The sequence below is a fragment of the Lycium barbarum genome, chromosome 7, assembly GCF_019175385.1.
Source record: "Lycium barbarum isolate Lr01 chromosome 7, ASM1917538v2, whole genome shotgun sequence".
Classification (NCBI taxonomy): domain Eukaryota; kingdom Viridiplantae; phylum Streptophyta; class Magnoliopsida; order Solanales; family Solanaceae; genus Lycium; species Lycium barbarum.
Window position 1 is genome coordinate 109,821,690 of NC_083343.1, and position 19,237 is coordinate 109,840,926.

Below are 19,237 nucleotides of genomic sequence, written 5' to 3' on the forward strand. Positions count from 1 at the left end.
ACCCTTGGGCCAAATCAAAGTGGAAGCCCTCCAAAAGGACAATTTAAGGAAGCATTTTCGGATGATCTGACTTCTAGGGGCAAAAACGGTATTATAAGTTTAAAATTTGGGAAAACGTCCAGAAATACAAGTTGTAGATAATTGAATTATCTTTCCATCCATAGGTCGTAGGCTCTCATACGATATCGGGATCAAAAGTTATGGCCGTTTTACTGAACGAACATCCAGTCAGAAATTTTAACCCTGCGCGAACGCGCCCAGAGGGGGCGCGAACGCGCAGAAGGAAATCATTTAACTCTACGCGATCGCGCCAGAAGGAAGCGCGATCGCGATGAGCACTTTTCCAGCTGCTTCTGGCAGCTTCCAAAACAATTATAAAGAGGGGGAGACCCCCTCATTTTCAGTCCAAAACCACGAACACCACCCCAAAAAATCCCAGAAAATTCCCAACTTTCCACCACCAAATTTTAGCCCAAACCAGGTATAATTTCCCAATTTCAGTCCGGATAGCGTATAGTTTTCACTGCAGAATCGTATGGCAGTGCGTTGTGGCATAAAACTAAGGTGAAAAAGGGAAGATACAACAATATTAAAAGGAGAAAGGTATGAATCTTTTCCTATTTGTGTTAATACTAGTTTATTTACGAAGAAGACGCGATTAAATAATTGTATACTGAGTTAATTACTTATAAAAGTTGGAAAACAGCGTGTGGGCTGTTTTATGGAATATGTTGATATGAAAAAGGATATTATTGATGTTGGTATTGTTGTTGTGTTGTTGACTGCTGAATTAAAAATTCGGGCTAGGCATATAAGCAGGGGAGATGCTGCCCAAATTTCTGTAGACAAATAGTGAATTAAAGAATGCTAAAAGTCTTACTATTGACAATTGGTAAATGTGACCATTTGTAGATTTTGAGCGAAACGGGAATTGAATTTGGACAAGCGTAAGACGCAGCTAAGGTATGTAAAGTCTTTCCCTTCATTCTTAGGCATGTTCTGAACATAATAGGCTCGGCCGCGAGCCTTAAATACGACTCCGTTCCTCGAAATTCGATATGGAAATCTGCTCCAATTCCTTCAGTAAGATTGAAACTATGTCCTTATAAAATATCTTTAAAGTATGCTTTTGTACGAAACCTTCCTAAACGGAGTCGGAATACTTTCGAATGATTATGGATGACCTCATAAGGTCTTTTATCAGTAATTTATGTATCTTGCCTCGAGTTGGTCTGAGGTGAGCCCACGGAGCCCCGATACCCCGTGAATGATCTAAATTGCCTCATTTCCGTCCGTTTTTCACAGGCAACATCTGAACTATCATTTTGAACATAATATGACTGTTTTTATATAAATCTCACAATATGGTTTTGATATCTGAAAATCTAGTTCGGGTTATGATCTGTCGTGCCTCCCCAAGTGACGTGTAGGTGCGTAGTTTGAAAACTATCTGAATACTTTGATTCGATCTGCCAGTTGGCCTATTTCTGTTCCGTTGAATCTGTACGACGATCTGTACGTATGTGGTATTTCATTAATCAGTTCGTGCATGTGCTATGATTCCTTTCACCGGATCCCGGGCCGGTATGTATATCGTGCGGTGGGCCGCCGAGCCCCATATGTGAATTCCGAAGTATGATGTGTCCGGTTTCGGGGTACTGTGGTATATGTCCGTCCCCGATTACCGAGGATATATTATGAAGTATGATGTGTCCGGGCTCGGGGTGCTGTGTTATCTGTCCGCCCCCGGGTACCGTGGTTATGTTATGATGTGTGACGGAGATCGGAGAAGAATTTCTAATATCTGACGTGTTGTGGTGCCAATGGCAGGAGTGGCGACCACGTTCCTGCACCCTATGTGTGATTCTTTCTGTCTGTATGACTTATGCTTCTGTATGTCCGTCTGGATTATCTGACCGACGGGTTATGCTTCTGTATGTCCGTCCAGATTATCTGTCCGACTGGTTATGATTCTGTATGTCCGTCCGGATTATCTGTCCGACTGGTTATGCTTCTGTATGTCCGTCCGGATTATCTGTCCAACCGGTTACGATTCCGTCTGTCCGTCTGGATTATCTGGCCGACGGGTTCCGATTCTGTACGTCCGTATGAATTCTGATTCTGTCTGTCTGGACTATGATTCTGTCCGTTTTGTCGGGACTATGACTCTGTCCGCCCGGCTTATGAGCCTGTCTATTATATTTCTGTGCTTCCGGTCCAGATCATGATTATGTTTGATATATTTCTGCTTTACATACTCGGTACATTTTTCGTACTGACCCCCGGTTCTTCGGGGGCTGCGTTACATGCCCGCAGGTACAGGCGCACTTGGTGATACGCCGCCAGTCTAGGGCTCGGATTCTGCTATTCTGAAGAGCTCCTTCGATCCGGAGCAAATACTTTTGGTATATATCTTCTGTTATCTGTAGACTCTGTATGTATGGTATTTTGGGGTACGGCGGGGCCCTGTCCCGTCATCTGATTCTGTATGTCTGTAGAGGCCTGTAGATAGATGTGTGGGTTACGGGTTTCATCTGTTTGGTAGGTACGAACGATTTTGTGACTCCGTCTGTATGTTAGTCTCATCGGCTTATCTGTAAATTTCTGTATGTTCAGGTATGTATATGTTCGCACGCGTGCAGTATCTGTATCGGCCTGATTTTGTAAACATCAGTTTGAAAGAATTTGTTTTTTTGTATGGTACGAAGTTCTGTCAGGTAGGTATGTACGGGTACCCAGTTTGGGTACCAGTCGCGGCCACGGGGTTGGGTCGTGACAAAAAGTATGCCCTATAAGGCATAACTTTTCCTTAAGGCATAACTAAAAATTTGCCTTATAAGATAAAGTCTATGTCTTAAGGAAAAGTTATGCCTTATGGGGCATACTTTTAGTTATGCCTTAACTAAAAGTCTGCCCCAAGACATAACTAGGAAAAGTCTTTTAGTTAAGGTTTAACTAAAAGTTTGTCCATAAGTATGCCGTACCCGGCATAAACTTGTGAAGGAATTACCAAAGTTATGCCGGACCCGGCATACTTATGCCAAGTCTGCCCATAAGGCATAAGTATGTCGGGTCCGGCATAACTTTGGTAATTCCTTCACAAGTTTATGCCGGTGGGGGCATAGCGAAATTTAAACTCTGTCTTGCGATTTTTTTTAAAATTTTTGACTTAGTGGGGGTTCGAACCAGGAACCCATGGATTTTTGCCGAAAGGTAAAATTTAAAGATTTCAAATATGAGGGGCAAAATTTAAAGACCACCCAAAAAGAAGGGCAATTCTGCGAATTGCCCTACCTCACACAACTTATACTAATTGTGTGAGTTTTCTTTTTATCTTACAAGCTGATGTATTCAGAATTTGTGGACCAAGGAGTTTAAGATTTGGGTCCACCTATTTATAAGGGGGAAAAAAAGCATCACACAATTAACGTTAGTATGTGAGGCACAAAATACAATTTTTCTTAAGCTACTAACTAATTTACTTTAAATGATTATTCCTAACATATATAGAAAATTAAAAACAAATAATTTTTTCTTTAAAAAAACCTAATAAGTTGCGCATTTAACAACTATTAGAATTCTCGACATAGTAAGGCATTATAAATCAAGGTTCTTGGTAATAATTGGGCATGATCTTAGTTAAAGTTAAAAAAAATCCATTAACTTCAAAATCGTAAATTATTATCACCGCCTACTAATTATAATTTCATTGGAGTCCATAAATTCATCTAGTTTATTTGTTGAGCTTTTGAAAGGTTAAAAGTGCTTATTTAGAAAGAAAAACACTTATCTTAGAAAATTGAGGTATTTGGTCAAGCTTTGATGAAAATATAAATATTTTTGAACTAGTACCAGAAACTGGAAAAAAAAAGGTGGGGGGGAGGGATTAGCTCTTTATCTATTTAAAAAAAAAATCACGCCATGTAGCTCAAACTTTGTGTATAAATACCTATTATACAAGGTTGATACAGTGTGGCTGTGTATAATGCTTTTCCTAATATTGTATATTGGGTTACGTGGCATAAATATTTTCAAAAACTGTATATTTTTAAAAAATATTCCAAAAAGGGAAAAATTACGCTCTATATAGCTTCTCTAGGTATAAGTCCTTCTGACTTTTCTTTAAGACACCCATATCAAAAATTCGTATTTACGAAATTAATTAGTAACTCCCTATATTTTAGAATTATCAATTAAATTCATATATATTTTTTTCTAACTTTTATTATCGCAAATGAGACAAATGGTTAAAGTGAAAATATAAGATTATGTGTGTTATTGGAATTAATCTTGATTCTGAAACAATAGAAGGTTGTTTGTTTTATGAGATAATGAGAGTACCAGTAATAAATTTTTATTATGATGAAAAATAATTTCTTGTTTTTTTCCTTCAAAACATTTTTGAGTAACCAAAACGGCACTAGAAAATGTCATCAAGATAAAACATTAAATTTTCTACAAATTAGCATACCAAATACATCCTACTGATTATTTCTCCGGTTCCTAACAATGTGATTAGACGAAATATTATCTCTTGGACTTTAATTACACATCACGTTCATGTCGCCTAACGTATTACATTAACCCACGACTACTTAATTAATCTACATAAGTTAGCAAAGGTCTGATCATGTCCTTTTCTTTCATTTCTCCCTTTTTCCCTATATCTTCACCTATCTCTCCTATGTACCATAAATATTTTGAAAAATCGCAGAAGCAAGCAAAATATAATAATGAAGATGTTGACATTAGAGAGAATATAAGTGCATTAGAGTACTGATTAAAGATAACAACGATGGGAGAGCTTTCCTTACTAAAAGTAGTTGATTCTCATTTTGAAAATGCTCCCCCCATACATCTACGAGCCTTCGACCTTTCACTTTCATTCAACTTATATCCATTGTGACCACCTACTCGTGGAAATTTGTTAATGGAGTTTATCTAAACTAAAGTACCTCGTGTAAAATACAAACAATTTAAAAGTGTTTTTTAAGTCCCCCTTTATATGATATTGTGAAATTACTGGTCACTATTCTTTTGTTAAACAAAAGTCACTCAATTATATTCGTTGTTCCTTCTAAAGGTCACTCTTACCGGAAGATGTTTATTTATCCGTTTAAATTTTTTGTGCATTACTTAAGTGGCATGTCATAACACTTACTTGTGGGTTCACCTTCACACCCAAAAATCTGAGACCCATTTAATCCACATATGCGACCTTAATAACCCCAAAAAAAAAAAAAAAAAAAAAAAAAAAAAAAAAAAATCAAAGACAGAACCCAAAATAAGTTTATGCATCTCAATAATAAGTTTTTGTTTCAATTTTAATTTTCTAGTAAATTGGATGCCATAAAGTAAATCAAAGAAACACAATTTCTGGATATGCTAGTCCTTTTCAATGCCATAAAGTAAATCAAAGAAACACAGTTTCAAGAAGCAATGCTAGTCCCCTTCAATGCCAGTGTAAAAAACAAATGAGGAATTCTCGTCCCATGACTGACATGCAGATTTTCGATCTTGAGTTTTCTTGGAAACTGAGTGGGCCAGGACTAGTCAAAACTCATCAGTGGTCAAGGCACAAAGGCGAATTCATTCTTTGAAGTTTTTAAACTTTTACAATGAGTTCAAGCTAATATACAATGATAATAAGTTCATAATCTAACGGTTATAAATATTTTATGAATTTTTAATATAAATATAAAGTCTGCACGCTGTCAAGGCACATGTATGTCGTTGATTTTTGTTGTGAAATGAAACCTTTATTAGTCATGACCGTCCATTTTCATTGGGTGTCAAACACGCATTGAAATAGAAAGGGAAACGTGACAAATACTGGTGTAGATGTGGAATTTTTGGTTGTGAAAGACGTAACACTACTGCAGTGGGGAAAATGATTAGGTGAGGAAAATAGAAAGACAAGTTAGTGTGATCAATGAAATCCTGAGTCCAATCTTATATTGTCCACGCTTCAGATGTCGAGTTCTGGGTGTGAGGGGTGCTGATTCTCCCACATCGGTTGTGGGATGGATGCTTGCAGTGGGGGAGCCAGAAATTTTACTAAGGGGTGTCAAAATATAAAAAAGAAAATCCACGAAGAAGTTAAGAGGTGTCAATATGTAATATATATACATAAAAAATATTTTTACCTACGCAGTGCAATTTTCCGACAAAGGGATGTCGGTGACACCCCTAAAGCTGATGTGGCTTCGCCACTAGATGCTTGGACTTTTTATATGGACTTGGACAATCCTTCCCTCATGAACTAGCTTTTGGATTGAGTTAGGCTCAACATCCATTCTTTACACCGTCAAAAATTGAAGAAAGAAAATGAAGATATATGATGTTATCTTTCCTGGTTGCTACTTAAGAGTCCGGAACCAAAATACCCTCAAAAAAAACATTTTGAACCAAAATACCCCAACAAAAAAAAATTATCAAAGTACCTTTAGCGCAGTATTTTACTGCGCTATAACACTTCACGGAGACGGAGCCGTTAAGTGCTATAACGCAGTAAAATACTGCGCTATCCAAAAGATTCTCTCACCTATAGCGCATTATTTTACTGCGTTATAGGAGTTTGTCTCTCTCCTATAGCGCAGTAAAATACTGCGCTATATTACTTCACCATAACCCGATCGGGTTCCACCACTGGTCCCCTCCAGTGGAAAAAATAAATTCAAAACGCCATTGGAGACGAGCCAAGGTGGTCCCCACGTCTTAAAAACGTGTTTTTTTTATTAAATTTCATTCGGAAAGTGTAAATTCTCGGTATATTCAAGTCAAGGAGCAAGATTCTAAGTTCGAATTTTGAGAAAAAGCGCCGTACAACTCGATTAAAGTAACTCTACAAAAATTCTTCGATTAAGGTTTTCTACTATGAACTTTTGTTATTATTTTGTTATACACATTATATTGCATGCATGTTTAACATTTAATCGTCGTTAATTTCCAAAAAAAAAATGCATAAATTTCGTTTTTTTTTTGGGTTGATCGGATGGGGCAGTGGCCTCAGCCACTGTTCCATTTTTTTTTTTTTTGTTTAATTCATTATTTGTTAAAAGTTTATGAATTGTTAATTTGTTTAATGTTTATGAATTGTTAATTTGTTATATGTTTATGAGTTGTTAATTTGGTTAATTATTTATGAATTGTTAATTTGTTATATGTTATGAGTTGTTAATTTGGTTAATTATTTATGAATTGTTAATGAATTATTATTTTGTTAATTGAGTATTTGTTAAACATTCTTTATGAATTGAAAGAAGTCGATTGGTAATGAATTATTATGTTGTTAACACTTTGTTTGGATGATTATTATGTATTGTTTTGACATTTATCGTATTGTGTTATATTGTATAGGACCAAATCAGTGGTTACATAAAATAGAACCTTTCGTCGTTACATAACAATAAAATTAAAGTAGCAATCAAAGCAAACATTTTATTTAAATTAACAACATAATATAATACAATAGGTAACAACCATCCAAACAAGTTGTAAACAATTATGAAATGTTAATCTATATAATTTTAAAAGCGTGAATATATATGTTAAATAAAAAAAGATTATCTTAAAAAGAATAGTTAAAATTCTTCTTTCATAAATACATAAGCTAACTAAAAAAATGTAAAGTTTATAGGAAAATATGTGGTCGACGAATATACTCTTTTAGTTTAATTTTATCGTAGTTGTGTTGTCTATTTGATCAACTAAAAATATATTACATATTCAAAATAGAGTTCCAAACAAATATTACTGCTGAATTTCGATTAGTTAATATAATTTATCTTTCATTTCAAGAATAATGACTAATTTAGTTTGTACAGACCGGACTCTTTCATGGATCCGAATGTTCCCCCTGGGCCCAATGTTCCCCCGGCGCCCGATGCTCACCCGGCGCCCGATGATCACCCGGGGCCCGCTGTTCACTCGGGGCCCACTGATAGATCAGTATTGTCTTTGCAAGACAATCATAGGTCATAGTTATTATGGGCCAGTACTATAGGGATATCTACTAGGCTCTGTCCCCGTAGGCTGCAGAGAGCGTGAGCTCTTTTATGCGAGCACCCCCCACACCCTCGCGTGTTGGAGATATTGTTTCGGGGCGGCATCTATCGTTGCGTGTCTGTTGGTCGGGTACAGCATGATTGGGCGCTCATTACGGCCATGGTTGAGCGGTGGAGGCCAGAGACACATACCTTCCATCTTCGCATTGGTAAGGCCACGATTACGCTTCAGGATGTGGAGGCCCTCTTTGGATTGCGGGTAGATGGAGAGCCACTGTACACTCGGGACGAGCCTCCTCCTGGTAGGACATGGGTGACGGAGTTGACTAGGCTCACCCACTTCGTGCCTGATGCCGCGGCCCAGATCTCGGGACAGAGTCGGGTTCAGCTTAGTGCACTCTGCACTTATTTGGAGGGCCTGGATCCGGTTGACGACGGCACCCCGCAGGACGATGTTGATCGTCATGCCCAATTGTACCTGCTTATTATATTCGGGGGCATCTTGTTCCCGAATTCATCGGGTGCCTTTGTCAGTTTACGTTACTTGGTTTTCTTGGAGCATCTGGACCGCTTGGGAGACTACAGCTGGGGCGGTGCTGTTTTGGCGTATCTTTACAGATGCCTGTGCCGAGCGTCTATTGGTGCTGTCAGATATGTGTGTGGATTTTTTGCTCTTCTCCAGGTAATATTTTAAGCGTGCGTTCCTTTAATGTCAACAAACCTCTTGAAAGGACGACTAAAAAATCGTATTTTCTAATATCACTTACAGTTATGGGCGTGGGAGAGGATGCTGCCTTTTCAGCCCGTACCTAGGCATCACCTCGAGATTGACATGCCTTATGCGAGGAGGTGGACAGCGGGTTTTGACCGGGATGTCGATACGCACCACAATATTCTTCCATTCCGGGACCAGCTTGATCACATGACGGACGATGCGGTAAAACTATTTAAATTTACATTAATAATTTAATTAAACGTCTTTTCTACTTGGTGATCAATGATTTGTATTTATATGTTATGCAGCTATTTATATGGACGCCGTACACTACTATATTAGATGGTTTGCCCCCCTTCTGTAGGGCAGGTCAGGGGGTTTGGAGGTCGCGGTGTCCATTGATACACCTGGACATCGTAGAGGATCACATGCCCGAGCGTGTCTTACGACAGTTTGGGCATACACAGAGTATACCCCCGATGTCCGTCATGAGCTCCGACACTACCAGCGGGACGATCGGGCTGCCGTTGATGACGATTTTTTTGGCTTTTATGGATGTCCAGCTCCACCGTTGGGAGAACAGGTTGGGCACTTTAGCGGTGGTCGGCCATTTGACTCCCATTGAGCAGTACATGAGCTGGTATCATCAGATCACACGCCGATTGATTGGCAACCCAGCTCTGCGTCCCCCTAGGGATGTAGGATACTCAGCACTCGCGGGGCAGTACGAGGCATTGGTAAGTTTATCGTATTTAGATTTATCTAATTTCATTAATTGTTACGTTTTAAAAATAAACTTTTTTTTGTTTCTGTTAAACACAAATGCAGCTGGTGGCCGTACAACGTTTACGCATCTTGGGGTTAGAGCATATGCCTTACCCTGGGCTTGCGGGGCTTGCCGCGGAGATGGTTAGGATTTCCGAGGATCGTATCCGGCAGGCAGGCGAGATTAGACGCATGGCGGAGCCTGTTCCGGAGGCTGAGTATCAGGCAGCGCCGGGTGCTCCCAGAGGAGGAGGCCGTGCTGGCAAAGGACGTCGTGCTGCCGGAGGACGCCATGCGCGTAGAGGACGCGGCGCTGCTGCTAGAGGACCTGGTGGTGGAGGACATCATCTGGTAGATGAGGCGGATGAGGCCGATCCCATTCCAGAGGGTGTTCACGGTCTTGTCCATCCGCAACCCTTCCAGGCCAGTGGCAGCTCACCTGGGGACTCACCTACGTTTACGCCGGCGCTCTTACTTGCTGAGATACCCGGGTCTTCATCACAGCGAGCCAGGATGCATATATCGAGGAGCGTGATAACGTTGATTGGGCGGCGTTACGCGCTTCATTAGCTGATGAGCGGCCTGTGAGGAATTTAGAGGGAGCCCGGATTCTTGACTTCGATGAGTTTTTTATCCCGGTTAGTATTTAAAATACTTATTTGTTCATTTAAATTATTTATTTTAAATATATATATATATATATATATATATTACTCATTATTTAGTACTGTTTTATATTTTAGGATTCGGCGCCAGCGGGTCCATCAGAGCCACCCACTCAGGCATTTTCTCATGGGCCTGCCGAGCCAGCGATGTCTTCCCATGTGACTGTCGAGCCACATGTAAGCTTTTAATTAAAATTAGTTTTATTCAATATAAGGTCAATATTTAATATACATATTTGATCATTAAAAGTACTTATTATTTCATTTTTTTCATATTTTAGGATTCGGCGCCAGTGGGTCCACATGAGCTGCCCATTCCGGAGCATTCTCATCAGCCTGTCGAGACAGAGGTGTCTTCTCATGAGACTACCGAGGCGCATGTAAGTTTTTTACTTAAAACTAATTTTATTCAATATAAGGTAAATATTTATTGAATTTTTATAACCTTTATTTGGACTTCGAACAGCATGTCGTCCAGGAGACTACCTCATATTCACCACCACACCCATCTCAGGAGCCTACAGACCCATCTCAGCAGCCTACTCAAGCGCCCGTTGACACATAGGTTTGATTAAATAAATAACGTTAATGTATTCGATATAAATAAAAAATGGTACTAATATTTATATACTTTTCAGGTTCATCCTTCGGCGCCTGCGGTGGCGACTCCCGACGAGGAAGAGGTCGAGTTTCCAGACCCAGCTCAGCCTGAGGTTCTGAGCGTGCCAGCGGGAACATATCCCAAGAAGAAGCACGTTCTAGTTAAGGGCGCAAGGGCTTGGGGAAGAGGAGATGATCATGGCTTGGAGCGTCCGGTTATTAAGAGGAAAAAGGGCAATGGAGACAATGGCGAGAGCGGTGGGGATGGTATGAGTCTTAGGCCTAGGGATAGTCTCCGGCATACTACATGTGGGACCCATCCTCGATAGTGTATATACATTAGTGTTGTACAATTTATCGTAAATATTATCTATTTTTTGCATATTTATAAATATTATCTTAGTCTTTATTATTGTTTATAGTTTCACATCCTAAATTAATAATAATAAAAAGTGACACATTCGAAATAAAGTTAAGCATTAATTTAAAACTAAGACGAAACCCTAAAGATAAATAACTTAAAGCTAATGACTGCAAGTCTTCAAACAAAAAAGGACTTCGAGCACTTTTCAACAACTAAAATGACAATCCAAAGTATTGCGTATTCTTGATGTGTTGAGCCTGTTTTATTAATCGTACAAATATAACTAGAGTTCTATATAAAATATTGAAGTTCCGGAATCTCAAAGCATGATTAATATACGGCTAAACTACGTAAAAAAGATAAACCACGTAAAGAGGAGTGAAAATGTGATGTTATTGAAAATGGCGGACTCCTACAACGCAGTAAAATACTGCGCTATAGGTGAGAGAAAGTTTTGGATAGCGCAGTATTTTACTGCGTTATAGCACTTAACGGCTCCGTCTCCGTGAAGTGCTATAGCGCAGTAAAATACTGCGCTAAAGGTATTTTGGTAACTTTTTTTTTTGTTGGGGTATTTTGATTCAAAATGTTTTTTTTTTTTTTCATTTTGGTTCCGGACTCGCTACTTAATACATGGGGGAAAAAACATAAACAAATTTTTTAAAAAACCAGCATATCTTTCATAATGATTACTGCATAGCAATCTGCATTCTATATTTGTCTTCTGAGCATTGATTTCTGGATGTTAAAATATTGCCAGCAAAGGCAAAAAACGTTTGAGTGGAGATGCGGGGGATCGAACCCCGTGCCTCTCGCATGCAAAGCGAGCGCTCTACCATTTGAGCTACATCCCCATATGCTGATTGTGCATATAAGTTGGTATATATACCCGATATATGTAATATAAGACATATTGACCTATGAGAAATTTTGTCTAAATATTTTCAAAAAGACATATTTATATTTGATGTGTTATATAGTCATAATATAATGAAATTTGTTTATTAGGTACTCAAACAAATTATTAGAAAACAAACAAAGAATTTAAAACTTAGTAAGAATTTGGCGTGTTTGGTTATGACCCGGGTGTTAGCGCATTTCAGCCCAATCCTTTTTAACCCAAGTAACTTTCGGATGCGGGTCAACTTATTAACTCAACCCATTTTGACATGCCTAATTTCAACCCAAGCTGCCATTTTGACACCCCTACTTGCGGTAATGATTCCAAATATTTCACGAATTGAATTTCACTTGACTGTTTGTGTTCCATTGCGCATGCTTGCGGTCGAAGTTATATATAAATGTATCATCATGCTATTGAGTATTTATATTTTAAGTTTTTTTTTTAAGGGTTGGAACAATAACTTGATTTAAGAATTAATGATCGTATGTATGTAATACATTTTATGTCCCATAATACATCTCATTCTTTTAGTCGTTCGTGTCACCCATTAAAAGAACTTTACTCGCATTTTTGTCATGACGGGGGCCTTATAACGATAAGGCGAAAGAATAAATAGTGGGAAATCTAAGGTGATAACATATTAGTAATAAAAATTTAAGTTATACACATCAACATTGTAATTTTTTCTTAGTACTATCAGGTCAGCAAAGGATATTCACGGGTGAGACTCTTTATTTGTGTGGAAGTTGTAATTTTGAAATTAAGACATGTCTCTTACTACCAACAGGTGAGATGACCTGATGGTGTAAGATTTTCTTGCATTGACAATGTATATAACTTATTAAGAACTGTTTAAATTTTCTCTCTTTTTACCTATTGGACTCCAATTGCCTTTAACATTAAATTTCGGGTTAGAATTACCCCTTCACTAGTACCTTATGTTAGTATATTTTTTAAAAAAAGGGAAAAGGTGCAAATATACCTCTTGACTTTGCGATTTAGAGCAGATATACCCCTCGTTAAAAAGTGGTGCATATATACCACCATCGTTACACAAATGGTGCAATATACTGTTAGGGTTTGCCCTGAATTTCCTATCTTATTTAGATTCTACCATAATTGTGTTTTATTTCAAAAAAGTTTTCTTGGTGGAAAAGATCTCTTCTATATTTGAATAATCCTTTCTTGGAGGAAAAGTTTCGGACTTCTATAAATTGAAGATCTGTCTCTCTCACATAAAACACAGTAACATCCATAATGTAGTCCTCAAAAGAGTCTCATTTAGGGGGAAATTATTCTCTATTTTAATGTTTTCTTTTTTATATTAGTTTTTGCAATATGCAGGTCACTTGACCAAGTCATATTATAATATTACGCCTTTTTAATATATTTTCGTTGTTGTCTAATTTATTGTCGTTCAAGGTTAGCAATTGTAAGCTTTCGCATGACGCCCTAATTATTTTGATCCCAACAAGTGGTATCAAAGCCAATGGTTCAACTAGGTTGAAGACAGGTTCAAGCTGGATCAGGTGAAGTTGCAACCAACTCGACAATGATGAAGATTTTTGAGCCCCCCCCCCCCCCCAACCCAACCACATGTGGAGACAATTTTCAGTCATATTTTCAACAATCCTGTTGCATATTTTTTAAACAAAAATAATATTTAATTCTTGCTTATTTTAACGCATGAGCTCTATTCAACTCATGCTTACTTTTAACGTATGAGCTCAAATTTCAACCCTTGCTTACTTTAAACGCTTGGGCTAATTTCAACCATATTCACTTTTAACGCATGGGCTACAGTTTCAACCTGCGCTCACTTTTAAAGCATAGGCTCAAATTTTCAACCATACCTACTTTTAACAATGACAAGCAACAGTGATGAAGATTATATGAAGATGGATAATCGAGATTATTTTGGCAGAAAATTCATGCCAAGGGGAGATTTGTTAGGGTTTTCCCTGAATTTCCAACCTTATTTAGATTCAACCATAATTGTGTTTTATTTCAAAAAGGTTTTCTTGATGGAAAAGGTTTCTTTGGTGGAAAATATCTCTTCCAAGTTGAATAATCCTTTCTTGGAGGAAACGTTTCGGACTTCTGTAAATTGAAGATCCGTCTCACTCACATAAAACACAATAACATCCACAATGTAGTCCTCAAAAGAGTCTCGTTTAGGGGGAAATTATTCTTCTCATAATTTTAATGTTTTCTTTGTTATATTAGTTTTTGCAATATGTAGGTCACTTGACCAAATCATATTATAATATTACGCCCTTTTAGTATATTTCCGTTGTCTGATTTATTATCATTCAAGGTTTGCAATTGTAAGCTTCCGCATGACGCCCTAATTATTTCGACCCAAACATATACCCCTCCAGTTACACAAATGGTGCAAATATGCCCTTTTCGCTGCTAGAATTTTGTTATTCATTTAGCTTATCTCTTTTAATTAAAAAAAAACGTCATGTGACTTTAAAAAATAAGTCTAGCCATTTTTTTAAAGCCAAGAAATATTTTTTCTAGTGGGTTGTGTCGTTCATTTAAAAAAAATATCTCCTTGGCTTTAAAAAAAAAAGTCTATCCATCTTTTTAAATGAACCACACCCGATCCACCAGAAAAAATTACCACGTGGCTTTAAAAAAAAGTCTACTAAAAAATAGGTAGATTTATTTTTTTTAATTAAAAAACAAGCTAAATGTTTCTTTAAAAAAACTCAACGAAAAGGGTATATTTGCATCAGTTGTGTAACGGCAGGTAGGGTTGTTCACGGTTTTGGTTAAAACCAAAACCAAACCGAAAATTTAACCAAACCGAATAAAAAAATCGACATTTGATTTGGTTTGGTTTGATTTGGTTTTAAATTTAAAAAACCGATAATATTTGGTTTGATTATGGTTCTATTAAAAAATAACCGAACCAATCCGATAAATTATATACATAAATTTATAATTATTTATATGTATAATACTAGTTTTTCATAAATAATTATAAATATTTTATACCTTTTAATCATTAATTTGATTTTTGGTCTACTTATTTCACATGATTGTTTAAGGCCCATGTTTTTAAGAATATGTCCAAGCCCATGTCTTTAAGTCTTTTAACTGAAGCTTACGTTAGAATCAAATGTCTTTAACTTAAATTTTTAGCCTTTCTTTGTCAGCCATTTGATTTTAGGTTTTTTTTTTTTTTTTTCGAATTTATACCTTTCTTTTTTCTTGTCTGAATAGGTCCTAAACTTCTAATATTTTTCATATGAAAAGCACAGAGGTTGTAGATTTGGAGGTTCCTATAGAAGATACTTCAGTAACATCAGCATTTGCTGCAACTCAAGAACATGGTAATGCCCTAATACTTTTTTCATGGGTAATCCTCCTAAAAAGCAGAAAAGAACAACTCCTTGTAGTCGAGACCCTAGCCTTGGGGATAATGATAGAAAAACATCTGAAGTTTGGGATCATTACACAAAGTTTTTTTTAATAAAATGGGAGAAATGAGGACAAAATGCAAGTACTGTCCCAAAGTTTGGGATCATTACACAGTTTTTTTATTTCATATATTTTCATTTTAATTTTAGGTAATCTTTATGTTTAATTAATATGTATGTTTGTAACAACAACTAAAAGCTCCTATGCTCTACTTTAATTCCAGGTATGTGTATTAAGATGACAAAAATGGTGCAACCACTACTAAATTAGTTTTTAGCACTATATGTAATAGTTTAGCAACTTTAGGTAACTCGAGTACTACACTATCACTAATAGTGAAATGTTGCTATGATGTATGTTCCACCTTAAACTATAAATAAAAGTTATCGTTTGAACAAAAAAAAGACATGTTTTTTTCAACTTTTTAATGTTTTACTGAAAAGTCTCATGGTTGCTAGTCATAAACCGAAAAATTGAACCAAACCGACAATAACCAAACCGGTGGTTATTATTTTATTTGGTTTGGTTATGGTTTTAGACATATAAAAACCGACTAAATTGGTTTTGTTATGATTTTAATCAATAACCGACCCAAACCGAACCATGAACACCCCTAACAGCAGGGGTATATATGCACTACTTTTTTAACGAGGGATATATTTGTTATAAATCTGTATTCGAAAATGAAGATAAACAGATTCTAGAATATTTTAGAAAACAGTATCTATAAACTATGTAGAAATTAAATCGAGCCCACTGAATTCACAGTGTGTTCTTAAGGAAATTATCACCGTCAATGTACCCGAGGTGTTGGAATATATCCTCCCAGGACAGAACGATTTACTCACCATTATAGCGGTACAACAGACTCTGGTGACATCAAAACTCACTTAACGGCAGTAAATCACACGAAAATTTTATGAAGTGCAAGAAGTAGAAGAGAAGAGAAGACCAGAAAATTCATAAGGAATATCTGAAGATCAGCAGGATATATATAGCCATGGAAGCGTTGGTTCAGAAAGTGAGTTGCACCCTTTCAGATAGGTTGTGTTCTAACAGATGGGCGGGAATAATTTGAATTATTTTGGTAAGGAAAACGGATCAGCAGGTCAAAACCAAATTAGGAAAAACGGGTCATAATTAGGATTTTAATTAATAATTAAAGAATTAAAAATTAAATAAATTTGGTCAAAAAAGATTAATCAATTAATTAACCAAATCCAAAGCGCCAAGCCAGCGACGACGACGTGAGACTTGTCTTCTTCTCAACCCTTTAGTATCTAGAAGGAGTGCATCTATATTTAAGCACAAGAACTTACCTTTTCCATAACCAATGTGAGAGAAATGCTTCATCCAAAAAGCAAAAAAGAACAATTCAGAAATTTCATTTTCCCTCCATAATTTTTCCCTCCAGTTGAGAGATATATTTGCATCTTTTCCCTTAAAAAAATATGTTCATTTGGAAGTAGTACTAGTGAGAGTTGAGACCCATAATTTCTTTTGATTTCAACATGTTTTCACTTAGGAGAATCTGGCACCAAATATCAGTTTCATTGGTTTTCGTCAAACACCTAAGGTACAATGTTTGCTAAATATTTAGTGTATCTGCTGAATCTCCAATAAAATAAGTAAGACAAGTACTCCCTTTATGTCGTGATGATTCCTTAAAGTCTAACAACCAAAACGGCAGCACTAGATAAAGTTCATTAAAAATTTCATATTCTGTTCGTGCAGCTGATAGAGTTCTTTCTAACTTCATAATCCTCTGCTTTTTAATATCCATTTTTTGCAGCTGTGCATCTTTGTTCCATAGTTCCTTACTATAACCACCTGAAATTGATTGTCTGAAGTGTAAACTAGTTACCAGTTCAGGAATTATTAGTATTATTTTTCAAAAAAAAGAAAGAAAGAAAGTCAAAAAATGTGATGGTTACAGTGTACAACAAAGTGGAGATGCGGGGGATCGAACCCCGTGCCTCTCGCATGCAAAGCGAGCGCTCTACCATTTGAGCTACATCCCCTTTTAACGCATGGATCATATATAGACCATATATACAAAAGAACTTTATTCCCATTTTTACACAACAGTTAGGAGTCACTGCTATTTGCAACTAAGCACTCTGCAAGTAGGACAACATAAAGATTTGACTTAACATATGCGGCCCCCTAAATTTGTCCCTTTTTATTTTTTATTTTAGCAACTTAATTAAGTATTGTTCCTAATGAATCCTGAATTCGTCTTCAAGTATATCTATTAAACACAATCTGACTTACATAGTATTTTATCTTCATTGTAGTAACATACTAATATATATTCTAATTTAATCATGCCATCTTTTAGCTAAGAGTAGCAGCAATTGAGAGGGAAAAAAAGAGTAGCTCTTAATTAAGCCCGCAGTGAAAAAGCAGAACCAGTAGAAACTGACACATCCATGACCTAAAGAATAGCTTAACACATGTCTAAAATATTACTCCACCTTCATTTCCCTAATTTAATTTCTGCTTCTAATAAAAATCAGATTTAGGGGGTTTGATAGACACACTTGAGGACGAGTTCAGGGGTTCAATAAGAACAACACTTAGTTGAGGTGGCAAAATAAAAAAAAAAAACAAATTTAGGAGGCCACATATGCATTAAGCCTAAAGATTTTGTTGAGTCCCTAACCCACAAAAGATGATCTTTAGATTTTAAATCTACGCTACAAACATCAAAGATCTTCCAGCTAAGATAAACTAGTTCTATTTAAAATTCTAAACAAAGTTAAGGAAACAAAATGAAACATACATCTACTTTAATTAATATCAAAGATCACCAAATGTGGTCTCTTCTGACTCTACGGTAGGATAATTATGAACACTGACCTCTAGATATAAAAATGGATCATTTTTTCTTGCACATATTAGAAAAAAGAAATGGTGTCACATAACTTTCTCTATTCCATTTTATTTGACTTGATTTTTTATATATTTATTTAAAAAAGAATGACACATTTCTATATTAGAAATAATTTAATTTTAAATTTCTCTTTTTATCTTTATGGTCACACAAATTTCATGACATTTTTATGATCATAAATTTCAAATATCTTTTTTTTTTTATATTCGGACTCTCTATATATCGAATACGATCCCATATGTTAAAAAGGAGAGATATTTATGCTAAGTGTGACCATATGCTCCAAAAAAAAAAAAAAAAATGATACTCTGCAGTGATTATAATAGTATATTGTACCCGTAAGTTTCAAAGTCCGTTTTTTGTTCTTAGACTACGTGCTCCATCATATAGGATCACAAAAAATGAGACGAAGGGAGTATATTTATACGAAGTTGATCATATTGCCATAAAAAAATTGTGGGTAATAGTACCTTTGTATCCATTCATCTAAAATTCTGAATATACTTCTTCCTTTGAGGAGTTATTGCAATTAGATCTTCCTCAAAAATATCAATTATCGACCAATCACATAACACTAGTTTCTCCTTTTTCAAGCAAGTCTTGTGTGCGCCTACTTGTTTTTTTCTTTTTCCCACTCGATATCTCGTATCCGTATTGGCGCCCGATTAAATCTGATTTCATCTCAGGAAGTCCCACGTTGGGAGGTAAAAGCTCCCTAATAAAAGTGTGTGCTTTCTATATTTATCTATAATGTAAAAGCAATGTGGTAAAAGCTCCCAAATAAAAGTGTGTGCTTTCTATATTTGTCTATAATGTACTAAAAGATAAACAAGAGGGTGCTTTCTAGTATCAACTGCAACTCCGCAATCCCAATTTGAAAATTGCAATGT

The 19,237-nt window shown here is 36.5% G+C and overlaps 2 non-coding genes across 2 annotated transcripts; both read right to left on the reverse strand.

Moving 5' to 3' along the window:
* Positions 1–11,896: 11,896 nt before the first annotated feature.
* On the reverse strand, positions 11,897–11,969 carry TRNAA-UGC (transfer RNA alanine (anticodon UGC)). The gene has a single exon. It is a non-coding gene; the product is annotated as a tRNA-Ala (tRNA).
* A 5,430-nt stretch (positions 11,970–17,399) lies between these two features.
* Positions 17,400–17,472, reverse strand: TRNAA-UGC (transfer RNA alanine (anticodon UGC)). Its single transcript has one exon. It is a non-coding gene; the product is annotated as a tRNA-Ala (tRNA).
* Between the last annotated feature and the right edge of the window lie 1,765 nt (positions 17,473–19,237).